The sequence below is a fragment of the Jaculus jaculus genome, chromosome 12, assembly GCF_020740685.1.
Source record: "Jaculus jaculus isolate mJacJac1 chromosome 12, mJacJac1.mat.Y.cur, whole genome shotgun sequence".
Taxonomy (NCBI): Eukaryota; Metazoa; Chordata; class Mammalia; order Rodentia; family Dipodidae; genus Jaculus; species Jaculus jaculus.
This window is the reverse complement of record NC_059113.1, coordinates 79686568-79702276: the sequence shown is the minus strand read 5'-3', so window position 1 is coordinate 79702276 and position 15709 is coordinate 79686568. Positions and strand designations below refer to the sequence as shown.

The 15709-nt window shown below is 37.5% G+C and overlaps 1 pseudogene; it reads left to right on the top strand.

Annotated features, from left to right (window-relative positions):
* Positions 1-3237: 3237 nt before the first annotated feature.
* Positions 3238-15709, top strand: part of LOC101615434 — a 65063-nt pseudogene continuing 52591 nt past the window's right edge.

Genomic DNA, 15709 nt, shown 5'->3' with positions numbered 1-15709 from the left:
CTCATGCACATATACATTAAACATGAACAAATTATAACACACATATTTAAATATATGCATGCATCTGTACATTATACATATTTACTAATTACTTTCTATTATTTTTTCCTTCTGTTAATGCAATGATTAAGTTTATTTCATTTTAAAAATAATTAATATAAAAAAATTCCCAAGCTGAAAGGAAGTTTAAAATGTGTAATTATAACTAAACTCAATTAACAATAATGAACCCTGAAACAGAAGATACTCCTGTTGCTAAATGTCTCTCCAAAATTTATATTATTCTACTGTGATCTTTCACATATGAGCATACTTACATTACATTAACATGACTATGTGATAATTCTCTTCACCAAATTATGTATGAAAAGGTTAAAGCCATGTGCTTAATTAACTTGTCCAGTGTCTGACATTTAAAAGAGGTTTACAGAGATGGGCAAGGATGCAAAGCATTAGCAATGTCTATGCATTTGAAACAATTACCCAAAAAGGCATTTTGGTTAGAATGTAATAAGCCATGAATATATAAATATATCCATGGATGTATGCGTGGGGGATGTTTTCTAATAACCAAGTAAGGTAAGATTTATCTTCACATCTAAAAATGTATTGTTAAACAATGTGTTTTTTCAACACAAAAACACAAGATCTAGAATAACAAGCCTGAAAGAAATGAAAATACAGAAAAAGGGAGAAATGAGCATAAAAAAGGAAGAAATGCATACCTATTATGGAACATATTACAAAAACAATGAATATGAGGAAGACTAAAAGTCTTGTGAGGAATAGATAGAATGCTCAGTAAGAAAAATCCTCGCTATACAAACATGACAACCCCAGATCAGATTCCCAGAACCCACATAAAAATGGTGGGTATGGTGGTGCTTTCCTATAACCCTAGCACTGGGGAGGCAGAATATGGAGGTTTTCATACTCACTAGATAGTCTACATCTAAGTTCAGTGAGAAATACTTACTTAAAGAATGTGACACAGGGGCTGGAGAGATGGCTTAGCGGTTAAGCGCTTGCCTGTGAAGCCTAAGGACCCCGGCTCGAGGCTCGGTTCCCCAGGTCCCACGTTAGCCAGATGCACAAGGGGGCGCACGTGTCTGGAGTTCATTTGCAGAGGCTGGAAGCCCTGGCGCGCCCATTCTCTTTCTCTCTCCCTCTATCTGTCTTTTTCTCTGTGTCTGTCACTCTCAAATAAATAAATAAATAAAATTAAAAAAAAAAAAAAAAAGAATGTGACACAGAAAAATTGCAGAAGACCCCAAATGGATCACTGGCCTTCACATACAATTGTGTATGCAAGAATACACACACACACACACACACACACACATTCAAACACAGGTATATACTTGCATCAACACTCTCCCTCAACACAAATAAGAAATAAATAAAATAAAGAAATAAATAAAATAAAGCTGATTCTACTTACAGCTACTAAAATGTGGGGCAAAAGAATTTAATATTGCAATGATTTCTGTACATGTTTCAAGATAATTGTTTAATTTCTAGAAAAACTAAGTGGAGTTGTCAAACAGTGATATTTGGTCTATTTCCTGATTTTTTTAATGTTGGCTAAGAAATTCAGAAATATAACCTATTCAATGATCAACCCCCATACCCTCTCCCCTCAAAAAAAAAAAAAAAATGAGAATGATATATCCAGCCTAATCATTGTAAAAGAACCAGAAACATGAAATAGATGGTACTACTAAAACCAGGTCATGTGCATCAATGGGAAACAAAAATAAAGAATCAAACCAATATTTTTAAATAGTGTTGATTATATACATGTATAGATTTTAGCTTTAAAAAAGTGTTCCTTCAAATTCATTTAAATAACCATAAATACATTTAATGTATTGAAGAAAATGTATATTCATATATATGTTTTTTCAAGCTAATCAAATCCTAAAGGAAGGTTGAAAAAGAAGCCAATTATTTTTAAAAAGGAAAAAAATGTATTAAAACAAAATAAGAATATTCTATTGTGCATAAATAAATCAATACAAATTGCAAAATCTGATGTAATATTGGCATAATTAATTAGAGTGTATAGGATAGAAGAATACCTAAATTTCAACTTCCCTAGATAGAAAATAATTATATGGATGGTTTTAATACACCTTATACACATACACTATTGTCCATTGCTTTCCAATATTCATTTTATTTCTTCCCTTCAATAGTAGCTTCACAGTACACAACCTGCATGCCTTTCCTGAGGAGCACATACTCACCAGGGCTGTCCCAGCTGCTCTCTGCAAAGTGAACTCCACCTTGCCGAGTTCATTGATGCTTTCTGAATTCATTCTTTTCTGCGGGCTTGTCTGTTTCATACTTTAGTCTCATGTTGTTTAATGTCACCTACCTAAGTAAATAAAGCACAGGTAGAAAATATGGTTGTTGTTGGAGATCATAAAAGTTGTATTTTCATTTTCTATGGCTCTTAAAGTGAATACTTTTAACATTTCAACAATTTTTTATGCTCAAACTTGAATTTATTAGTTCATTCATTGTTTTAAAGATTTTTTAAAGCTTTTTATTTTATTTGTTAGAGAAAGAGGGAGAAAAAGAATGGGCACACTAGGGCCTTCAGCTGCTGCAAAATTCCAGATGCATGTGCCACCTTGTGCATCTGGCTTATGTGAGTCCTGGGGAATGAAAACTAGGTCCTTTGGCTTTGCAGGCAAGCACCTTAACTGCTAAACCATCTCACCAGCTCATCATTCATTGTTTTAACTGTATGCATATATGGCCACTTTATAATATGTTCATATACTAAAGTACCCAGTAAAATTATTTTTAAAAAACCTGCTTACATATTAATGAAATGTTGAATATAAAGTAACACTAAATTATTAAAGCTAATATCTATAATTCATACAACCAATACTATTTTAATATATTGGTTTGAGTCTTTGTTTTGTTTTTCAGCAAACACTGGCACGTAACTTTCTTTGTGTAAGTGTGACATTTAAAGTGAGGTTAAAAAATGTCACTAGATTTTGTGAAGAGATGAAGTCAGGATGATTGTGAGCGCATCTCCTGCCTGCCCAGTTTGCTTCATGTAAGAGCCTGGAGTGGGAGATTCAGGGTCAAATCTCATATCCTTCACTCTGATTACAAATCACTTGAAATATTTGTTAGTCAACTTTGCTTGAGTGAGATTTTTTTGATCTTTAGCTACATTTTTCAGCTTTGTGAGGAACCTTATCTTCAAAGAAAATGGCCAGCAATGTTACCAACAAGACAGACCCTTGCTCTATGAATTCCCATGTATTCATTGGGAATCTCAACACTGTTGTGGTCAAAAAGTCTGATGTAGAGGCAATCTTCTCAATGTATGGCAAAATTGTTGGCTGTTCTGTTCAATGGGGCTTTGTCTTTTTCCAGTATGTTAATGAGAGAAATGCCTGAGCTGCTGTAGCAGGAGAGGATGGGAGAATGATCGCTGGCCAGGTTTTAGAACTTAATCTGGCTGCAGAGCCAAAGGAGAAAGGAGGAAAAGCATGTGTGAAATGATCTGCAGCGGAGATGTATGGCTCCTCCTTTGACTTGGATTATGACTTTCAATGTGATTATTACGACAGGATGTACAGTTATTCAGCACGTGTTCCTCCTTCTCCTATTTCTCTGCTGTGGTACCATCTAAACACCAGCCTGTATCCAGAAACCCTTCATGAAGGGACAAAAGTGGCTTTCATTCTAAGAGTGGGCAGCGGGGATCTTCTTCTAAGTCTGGAAAGTTAAAAGGAGATGACCTTCAAGTCATTAAGAAGGAACTTATCCAGATAAAGCAAAATGAGGATTTTCTACTGGAAAGCTTGTTAAAAATAGAAAAGGAACAGAGCAAACAAGCAGACTTGTCCTTATCAACCCCAGCAGAGGTAAATAAGGAAAAGACCAAAGAGGAGCAGACTAGCACCTCTGTGAAGAAAGATGGGAATAGTATGAAGATGGAGTCTGAAGCAGGTGGAGATGACTCTACTGAAGAAGGAGACATTCCAGATGATGATGATAATGATAATGAAGAAGGGAAAAGACCTACTGGAATTGATCAAAGATGATGAAAAAGAGGCTGAGGAACAAGAGGATGACAGAGACAGCACCAATGAAGAGGATCACTCTTTTTTTTTTTTTTATTTAGTTTTGTACTCAGCAAAAACAGTCAATTTGGTACCATTGTTAAGCTCATCCATGTCCTACCCCCTCCCCGTGGCCCCTCCTTGTTGAGGTCATGCATTCTGGAGTTAGCCCACAGTTATGGGTGGGATAAATGTCTCCGCATATCATGACCCAACATCTGGCTCTGACATTCTTTCTGCCCCCTCTTCTGCAAAATTTCCCTGAGCCATCTTGGGCTCATTTTAGGTCTGCTTCAGTGATGAGGTGTTGGGACCTCTGGGTCTCTGGATATCTGATTTGGTAGTAGTTGATTGTTCTTTGTGTTGATCTCCTTCACCCTTGTGTTGGTACCTGGTTAACCAAGAAAACAGCACTCTTGCTTGTTTTGCCAATTGTTCTTAATTGCAGCCTGGGCCCTTTTCAGGTATGATGGTGTGGCTCTCTCTTAGGATCTACATCTATCTGAAAAAGAGAAGCACATTCTCCAACAGAGAGTAAGTTAGCACCAGACAAATGAGATAACCCTTACTTTCTTATAGAGAATTTAAAAGGTGTAGGTCCTCTGATAGCCCATGATTGGTAGTAGCTTATAAATGGAGAGTGGGCTTATGTTTGGACATGGTTCTGACTTGTTTCCCAGATCCAGGTATGTGTCTGATACCACTGAGGGAATCAATTAGCTGAATCAAGAACAGTTGGTTTCCCACCATGGCTGTGTGCCACTATTGCACTTGTGTGAGCATCACGACAGGTTACTTGCTGCTAAGTAGGTTAGACCATGAGTTGCTTGGACAGATATTGGTCATTTTCCCCCAGTTGCCCATGTAGCACCTTCTGGCACTAGACGCACTGACTGTCTGGGGACTGACTCTCTTCCAGCTTCCAACCATGCCATTCTATTTTATGTGTCAACTGCATAAGGTGTCTTCAGCAGTAGGGTCTTACCACTAACCTTTGGTGGGTCATCAAGTACTCTGACAGAAATCTGTCTTTGTTTTAGGAAACCTTGTAGGTCTCTCAGATCAAAAGCTCATTGTGGATGATAGCCACATGGTGGTACTGGGAGTTACAGGTCAGTGCCCACTAAGAAAAGGAAGAAAAATATAACTAATATAAAAGAGTTAGAGAGAATAGAGAAAAAGAGGGAGAGAGACAGAAGCTGTAGAATATTAAGGTCAGTCCTCATCATACCTTCTCCTGTGTCTTGTGGCTCAGGTGTTCCCTCTCAGGGCCTGCTGAAGGTTCAGCCCCTTGGTCTGCCTTTTAGGATGTAGAATTTTATGGTACCATTGCTGTTTGGGTCTAGATTTGTGTTTCACCCCTTCAGTTGCACTGCTGAAGATACTCAATGTTTTCTCCCTGGGTCTTACTTCTGCTGCTGTGGCTCATCATTTTTCCTCTGGTTTGTTTGAGCATGTTATTTTTTTATTTTATTTTATTTATTTATTTATTTTTATTTTTTTGGTTTTTCGTGGTAGGGTCTCACTCTGGTTCAGGCTGACCTGGAATTAACTCTGTAGTCTCAGGGTGGCCTTGGACTCACAGCAATTATCCTACCTCTGCCTCCCGAGTGCTGGGATTAAAGGCGTGTGCTACCACGCCCAGCATGTTTGTGCATGTTTTTAAGGGTTTCCAATGTTTTGTCATTTAGTTGTCTTTCAACAAACACTGGCCCTTTACTTCCTTTCCATAAGTATGACATTGAGTTTAGAAACCCAACTTATACCAGTGTTGAATACATGAGCCATTAATGAAGATTTCTGTTTTCAAGTTCATGGTCATTTCCCACTTAAGCAAATCTTGATGAATCTCATTGCATGTGAGGTTCCTTCTCCATTATCCATTCATGTGAATGTTCTCTGTGGTCTGTTTCCTGTGCTTGTACTATTCACTGACATCACCATTAACTCTAGGCTTATTTTCAAATCTCTTGAAAGCTTAAAATATTTCTTATTAATTTTAATTTTTTTAATTTTATTTTGTACTGAGTTATAATTTTGAATGGATGCCTGAGAAATAGCAATGATTTCAAAATAAATTTAAAGATGTGCTATTCAAACATACATAGTATCATATTTCTTCTTCTTTTCCTCCTCTTCCTCATTCTTCATATTTGCCTTTTTAATACTCCAGATGAAACTTCCAGGGCCTACTTCATACACATATTTGCTTCTATCCATTCTGAAACTCAATTTACCTACCTCTGCAATTTCAATGTTAGTAAAAATACCTAGAAGTGTTAACAAATGTTGATATCCTCATGTCATCATTATTTTTTTCACATGCAGAAAATATACTTTGCCAAGAAATTTATTACACTAATTTCTCTTGATTAACTTGCTTTAAACCAATTCACCAAAAACAGATATGTGATATAGATTGGTAAATTTATTTTAGAGTTATAAAAGTCATATGACAAACCTTCCTATTATGGGTTTCCCTAGATTACACTGTATATGAAAGGATACTTACAAACTTGGCATCTGATGACAGAACAGAGACAGATGACCTTAGGTGGATAATCATTCATTATTTTATAAAGCAAGGTATCTAGCCTAGATTGGCCCTGAACACCTGATTTAGAGGATGACTTGAACTGTTGAATCTTTAATCTCCATCCCAAACAAAGCCTTCATGCATGCCAGGTAAGCTCTCTACCAATTGAGTTACAACTGATCACATATTAGGACATGACTAAATTACTCTTTGTTTGATTTATTAAAGGGAATGCATGCAATTGGTATGTCATTTTGTATTTTCTCACAGATGTTTTAGATCATTTTTTTTACCCAAATCTTTAGTGCATGTATTTATTAGAAACCATATTATATTGACAATTTTTTTATTTTATCTTATTTTATTTATTGACAACTTCCATGATTGTAAAGAATATCCCATGGTAATTGCCTCCCTTCCCCACTTTCCCCATTGAAACTCCACTCCCCACCATATCCCTTCCCTCTCTCAATCAATCTGTCTTTAATTTTGATGTCATCATGTTTTCTTCCTATTATGATGGTCTTGTGTATGTAGTGTCAGGCACTGTGAGGTCACAGATATCCAGGCCATTTTGTGTCTAGAGGAGCACATTGTAAGGAATCCTACCCTTCCTTTGGCTATTACATTTTTTTTTTCTGCCACCTCTTCCACAATGGACCCTGAGCCTTGGAAGGTGTGATAGAGATAATTCAGTGCTGAGCACTCCTCTGTCACTTCTTCTCAGTACAATGGTGCCTTCTGAGTCATCCCAAGGTCCCTGCCATCTGAAGAAGGAATGTTCTCTAACAAAAAGTGAGAGTGTCATTAATATTTGGCTATGAACATTAAGTGAAGTGCTTACTGGGAAGTTTGGTGAGCATAGTACATACATTTAGCCAGACACCAGCAGACATTACAACCCTACGGCTCATAACAACCCCTGTTGTAAGTTTTCATTATCAGGATGTTTTCCCTCCCATGGAGCAGGCCTTCATACCAAATAGAGGGTGGGTGGTTTCCCCATAACAGAAGTGCCACTATTGTACTCATTGGCTCATTTGGCCTGGATGGCAAAATATATGGCTTGCAGTATCCACTGTTGAGTATCTTCACTGGTGATTTCTCTATCTCCCATTGAACTGCATGCAGCATGGCTTTTTCCAGCTTTCTGTCAGCTGGTTTACATGGAGGAGGTTTTCAGCTCAGCTCTAGCAGGATTTCTCAGTGACTTAGCAGCCTGCATGGAGTCTTTAGCAATAGGGTCTTACCATATATTCCTGGTGGGAAACCAAGGGCCTTGGCAATGGCCCATAATGTCTTTGGGGCATGAGGGACCTTCCTGGCCAACAATTCACTTGAAGGTATCCCATACTGGTGCTGAAAATTTTCTAGTAACAATCTATGACTCCTGAGTGTTCCATTGTACAAAAAAGTAGGTTTCCATATGACTTATTTATATCCTCTTAGATTTTGATTAGACCTCCCTCCATCTTTCCTTTACTCAATCTCTTCCTGTGACCTCATTTAGGCCATTTTACCCCATTACTCTGTTCTTCTACTTACATATATACAATATCCAGGCTCACATGAAATTCACTTTGAATTCCCATAATGGCCTTGAACTCACAGTGATTTTCCTACCTCTTTCTTATGAGTGCTAGGATTAAAACTGTGACACCAGCCTTTCTTGAGTTTCTTACACAAAGCACTGCAACTTGAAAACTTTTTTCGGTGATAAATGTGATAATCTTAGTTATTTATGAATAAATATATCATCTGAGTCCTATTTCTTCTGAGTTATGTATTGATTATTAAATTACCACCTATGTTTCTGTAACCTAACAAGTTTCTTCACATGAAAATAATAACCCAGTCTTAATGACTGATTAGTAATATGTTCAAAAGTAGGAGAGCCGGGTGTGGTGATACTAGCTTTTAATCCCAGCACTTGGAAGGCAGAGGTAGGAGGATTGCCATGAGTTCAAGGCCACCCTGAGACTACATAGTGAATTGCAGGACAACCTGAGCTAGAATAAGACCCTACCTTGAAAAAAAAAAAACTGGAGTTGGGGGTAAAAGGACCATGTATATGGAACATCTAGAAAATCTTGACCAATAATATCTATCACTTGCTTTGGTGTTACTTTTTTATTAGTTCCATAAGTTTTTCATAGAGACAAATATTTTAAAATGTGTATTTTCTCTGTGTTGGTCTCCTTCCCCATTGTGCTGGTATCCAGTTAATCAGGAAAACAGCACCCTTGTTTGGCCAATTTTTCTTAATTTCAGCCAAGGCCCTTTTGAGGTATGATGGGTGGCTCTCTCCTTAGGATCTGCATCTATCTGAAAAAGAGAAGCAGATTCTCCAATGGAGAGTAAGTTAACACCAGGACAAATGAGATAACCCTTACTTTTTATATCGAGAGCTTAATAGGTGTAGGCCCTCTTGCAGCCCATGATTGATGGTAGCTTGATATGGGAGAGTGGGCTTATGTTTGGATATGGTTCTGACTTGTTTCCCAGCTCCAGCTATGGGTCTTATACCACTGAGGGGATCAGTTAGCCAAATCAAGAGCAGTTAGTTCCCCACCATGGCTGTGTGCCACTATTGCACTTATGTGGGCATCACAACAGATTATTTGCTGCTAAGTAGGTTAGACCATGAGTTCCCCAGTCTCTCATGTAGCACCTTCTGGCACTAGACACGCTGACAGTCTGGGGACTGACTCTCTCCTGGCTTCCAGCCGTGCTGTTCCATTTTTCGTGTCAGCTGCATATGTTGTCTTCAGCAATAGGATCTTAACACTAACTTAGGGGGAAGGAGACCAACACAGAGAAAAATCAACTCCTACCAAATCAGAGAGCCAGAGCCTCAGAGGCACCCAACACTTCATCACTGAAGCAGACCAAAAATGAACCCGACATGGCTCAGGGAAATTTTGCAGAAGAGGGGCTGGAAAGAATGTCAGAGCCACATGTTGGGTCTTGATATGCAGAGACATTTATCATACCAATAACTGTGGGCTAACTCCACAATACACGACCCATATATCTCAACAAGGAGGGGCCAATGTGGAGGGGGTAGGACATGAATGAGCCTAATAACGATACCAAACTGCCTGTATTTGCTGAATACAAAACTAATTTAAAAAAGTCAAAAACAATAAAATGTGTATTTTGTAGTCAATATTAACTTCAATGTGACATTGGAAAGTCTGAGAGTAAAATATCAGTTTTTATTCAAATAAACATGAATTCTTATCAAAATAAGTTATGAATTTGTTAGTAAGTTTTAATCTCTTGTTTCCATTTTTTCACATTGATGAGGAATATAAGTGACACTTAATGCTTTAAATTTTAGAAAATATTAAATAGGAAAGAACATCATGTGGTTCGTGCAAAGTCTCTGCATTAAAGGTTTCAGATATATCTTGTTTTATTCAAATACATAGTAAACCCAAAATGAGGGTGTTCTCTTTTGCATTTTTTGAGAGAGCTACAGGATAATTAAAGGTAATTGGCATGCTGTTATTCTTAAAAGGTTCCTTTTTCTGTTCTAAGAATACCAGGTAACAATTGAATAGATAAAAAGCAAACTATAAGTGGCCAAATAGTTCTTTTGTAAAATAATGGACCCCTCTACACAAGATATTTCAGACCCAGGGAAAGAAGAGGAGGTGCTTGTGCCTGGCTGGCTGGATGACAGTGGTGGCAGCTGGGGCAGACTTTTAAACTCACACTGTTAGAAAATATTTTCGTGGATTAAGAGGGGTTCCAGGGTGGATGTTACTTGAATGAAGCTGGCTGGCAGAACGTAACATTTTAAAGTAGGTAACTAGTTAATAAATGTAATTGAAAGCTAAAAAGGGATGCTTTAAGAATTATCAGTGGCAGATTGATGTAGTTAGCATTATTGACCCACTCTGGGAGTCTCTCTCTCTCTCCCTCCTGACCATTCTCTACCAAATTCTATATGTTCTTCCTGAAGCAGATCGATTTGAGCTTATGAGAGAGACTTTGATTTGCCACTGAGACCCTCGATGAACCTTAGACAAACTGCTTCCTCCCTGTCAGTATGGTGATAATCTCTCCTCTTTTATCATTAGTTTATTAGCTCTAAAAATCTGCCTCCTTACCTGATCCGCATTAATCTGTCATCAAAAAATAATACAAACTCCTTATATATATATTCACTATGTAAATGCAAGTTTTTCAGCTTTATAAATGCCCAGTGTTGTTAGAGATAGATTATTTGTATCTTTATTTTATTTATATTTGAAGTACAAAAATTACATTTTATTCCTTTTTTTGGTTTTGTTTTTTGAGGTTTTTGAGGTAGAGGTTTCACTCTAGCCCAGGCTGACCTGGAATTCACAATGTAGTCTCAGGATGGCCTCGAGGTCTTGGCAATCTTCCTACCTCTGCCTCCTGAGTTCTGGGATTAAAGGTATGCACCACCATGCCTGTCTTTTTTTTCCCCCATTTTTATACAGTAAAACCATAACTTTTTAAAATATCTTGTCTTCAAAACCTAACATTAAACTTATTTTTGATGTATTTCTAATGTAATCATGAATTTGCTGAAGACAAGTTAATACATTTCTTTTCAATTATATGGTATGCCATAAACATAGGAATCCTTTTGTTTATGTTTTTTTTTATGGTAAAAGAAGTGTGTGTTTAGAATGAGTAAGCGGAATTCAGATTCAATGATCCCAATTACTCAGGACACAGCTGGCATAGGCCTAGTTCTCTCCATCAGGCCTGACCAGGATGTTGACTTTGACCTCATCGCTGTCCTACAATTTCCTCACAGCCTGTTGGATCTGGCATTTATTGGTCTTCACATCCACAAATAACTCAAATTCACTGTTGTCTGCTGTCTTGTGCATGGCTGCCTTTGCTGTCATGGGGACTTGAGGTTGAGATAGTGGTATTCCAGCTACCTCCTGAGTTGTCATGCCCTGCTAGCTGGAAGGTGAATGTCTTGAGTGTCTACATTGTGTAGCTGGGTCACCCCTCAGCACTGCATTCTATACCTTCAAAGTCTTTACTTCAGCTTCAGTTTTGGGAGGAGCAGGAGCTTTCTTATTCACATTCAGCACCATCATGCCAAAACAAAACAACAACAACAAAAATCCCCAAACCCACAAATGCTATATATTTTTTGATATAATCTAGAAGCCAATGTGGGAGAATGAAGTTTTCAGTGTATGAATCTAAATACATATTGATGAGAACAAATATATTATTTTCAAATAATATTATATTAGATATTAATCTAATATTTCCAAGTAACATTTTACATAAATGACCTTCTTTGTATAATTATCTACATAGGACACATAGAAAACGAATCATAAAATGGATGTGGAGAACCTTAGGGACTGGAGTTGCTGGTTTCCCATCATCTATGAAAAGATGCTAATGAAATAATTTGTGGGAAAGAGAAATGGCTTAGCAGTTAAGGTTCTTGCCTGTGAAGCCTAAGGAATGAGATTTGACTCCCCAGGAACCACATAAGCCAGATGTATATGGTGGCACATGCACCTAGATTTCATTTTCAGTGGCTGGGGGCCCTGGTGCACCCATTCTCTCTCCTCTCTCCTTTCTCCTCTCTCCTCTCTCCTCTCTCCTCTCTCCTCTCTCCTCTCTCCTCTCTCCTCTCTCCTCTCTCCTCTCTCCTCTCTCCTCTCTCCTCTCTCCTCTCTCCTCTCTCCTCTCTCCTCTCTCCTCTCTCCTCTCTCCTCTCTCTCTCTCTCTCTCTCTCTCTCTCTCTCTCTCTCTCTCTCTCTCAATAAAATTACTTTTAAAAAAGAAATTATTGCTATTGAGACAAGTTGTAATATAAGAACATCAACATGTCGTATAGCTGAGGGAACCCTAAATAAACCATCATTCAGCTTGTGTTAGTATATTATGCAAAGATTTTATGATAGAGTCAGTGCTTCTGTGAGCTGCCCATTGAAACAGATCTTGAGGTATACTTATCAGCACTGTCTGTAGACACTGTTTGGTTCATGTGATGGCAACACTCTCAGATCAATGGCTCTTCCAAAAGAATGACAGAGAAACTTGTTAAAATGAAGAAGGGGAGAAAAACTTCATAGCCTTTCTCAATATGTAAGGTACAAGGATTACATACCTATGTAACGTTTGGTTTTGAGATTTTTCTCCCAAAAGTATATGGGTGTGAAGAGTAAAGATTATAGGAGCTGATAATAAAATAATGATAGAATTTTGGCAATTTGTTTTTGTTTTCATAATGCTTATTTTGAATGCATTTGCTAGAAATACAAGGATTCCTATATTGTTACTTATTAATCATCAACTAATTATATGTATTATATTCTATACATTTTATACAAAAGTCAAATAAGGCACATAATTTCTATAAATTGCTGAAGACTACCCATAAAATAAGTATGAGAATGATAACATCCCAAATATTGAACATAGATAACATCGCAAATATTCTGTTTCAGGAATCTGCACTTGAACTTCTTAGACTGTACGCATAGAGAGTACAGCAGCGGGGCACAGGAGTGAAGAAATATGACATGCATGACCACAGTTATGGAGAAAGTATATTATTATGTGAAGCCTTTCTTTTTTGCAATCAGCATTTAAGTAGTTCTTTTACAGAGGGACCCTTAATTTTGTCTTCATGGTTAATATTAATTTGGAAATTAAGTAGATTGACTCAGTAACCATTTCTGGAGTAACTTGAAATAGCTTACTTATTGCCAATAAAATATAACAACATCTAATAGTTAATTTATAACTGTTGAGGGTGGATATGTTCAATGTTAGTACATTATGATAATTGAGGCTTAAATCCAATCATGTAACAATCTAGATTTATTAGCATATAATTACAATAAATTATCAGTAAGTACTTTGTGATAGACATATTCCTATGAAACAGTACACAAACAAATAACATATCCATACTCACAAGATTATTCATGATTATTTTTAATTCAGTTTATCTCATTCCCACATCTTCCCTGTTCTACATATGCACTGTATTTATTTATGGCATTATGTAGTGGTTTGACCTTTCAGTAATTTTATGAAAGTTGAGTCATGTTGCATGCACTCTTTGATCCTGAATTCAGATATTTAGCATGGTATATAGAATGAACATATGGAAGAAGTACGGAAACTTGTAGATGCTTGTGTCCTGACTTATTTTCCTGGAAACGTTAGTGACTCTTTTTGCATTTTTTATTAAGTAGAAATTTTTTATGGACACATCATGTGTTGGTGCCATCATTTCCCTATTCCCTGCCCTACTCCATTGAGGACCCATGTTAGTAGGATTGCTGGTATTCACCATGGGATTATGGATTATGAGCTGTGAGAGCAGCAGCCAGTCATTGGGGTGGGGGTGTGGCAATGACTCTTCCCTCCCTTCCTCTTATATTCTTTCCTTCCCCTGTTCCACAAAATTTTGTGAGCCTGAGTTGGCATGGTTTATGTCTACTTTAGTATTGAGATCTCAGCAGCTTCTGGGTTTCTGCTTTTGTACATTTTGAGTACCCTCAGTGTCTGTCTCCATCACTCTGGTGCAGGTTGTCAGGCTCACCATTGAAGCAGCATACCTGATCTTTTGGCTAAATTCTCTGTGGTTTCACCTGGGCCCTAGCTGGTTTGTCAGGAGTGGCTCATCTTCTGCCAAGAAGTCAGCTATCTATTCCTGTCTTATTGACAGATTTTTGTTGTCCTCAGTTCTCACTGCCTTCTGAAAATAGAAAAAATTCTCCAATAGAGAGTGAGATCAGGATAGGTTTAAGGGGATAAACATCAGTAATTTAGAGAGGTTTTCATGGGTGTCGCATCAAATTTGGCCAAAGATTAGTGGAATCTTCTCATTGGAGTTCATAATCCTTCTGGATTGGTTCCCAGCTGTAGGTCTGGGTTCATTTCCACTGAGCAGATCCCTTAGCCAATCAGAAAGACATTTACCCAACTAGGCTGTGTGCAACTACAGTACACTGTGCACATAGGGTCAGGATATCTGTTTTCATGTAGCAAGGTACCTTGATTCCTTACAATGCTGTTGCCCATTTTCCCCCAGCAGATCATGTAGTGCTTTTCAGAACTATCCAGGCTAATTAACTTTTGACTAGAATGTTTTGACTTTCAGCCACAGCTTATGTCCAGTGATTAGCAGGGCATCAATACAAAATAGAGTGGCAGGACAGAGAGATATGATGGATAAACTTAGGTAAGGAGGAGATAGCACTGGAGAACTAGAAACATTGTCATAACTAGATACCTAGTACAATAGAACATGAACAAGGAAATCCTCAATAGACAAACACAAGAGAGGTGAGTTTACAATAAGTTGTGTGTAGAGAGCACTGACATTTGTGAACCAAGAATATATATCATTTATACATACGTGTGTGTGTGTGTGTGTGTGTGTGTGTGTGTGTGTGTGTAAACTTTTTAGCACACCAGTTCTCTTACAGTCTTAGGATTGCCCCCCTCCCTGGCCTTCCTCTCTTAATAAACTGTGTATTTTTCTATTGCCTTACTCTGTATCTTTGGGGGAATTCCTTCTCCTGGGACACAAGACCCCTGGAAACTTCAGAAGGTTAATCCTGGACATGTAGCTATTATACTGTGATGTCAAACCTGTTCCCTGGCATGCTAACATTGTCCCTTCCTGTTCTATCCTAGATTCACTTACTGGAAAACATGCACTGATGAAATCCTAAAACTCATCATGCCATTTCTGGGCAGTTTTCACAACATAAACAGTGCAGAGAAAGCTTCCTGCTCTTTTCTGGAAAGTAGTAGTCACATCTTTGATCTTAATGTATCACCTTCATTTCATACTAAGACTTCTCCCATCAGAAGATGCAATTTAGCTTCCATTTATGTTGTCTAAGATTTCTTCCTGTGTCTCTCTAAGCCCAGTAATATTAAAATACTAAAAAAGTTGTTAATACCACATGCATTTTAAATTACTTTAACATACTTATTATCATACTAAATATAAGTTAATTTAATATATGTAAGAACAGATGCAATGTAATTAATTTAATAGAACAAGAAATGCAAAATTAAAAAATTGAAAGAA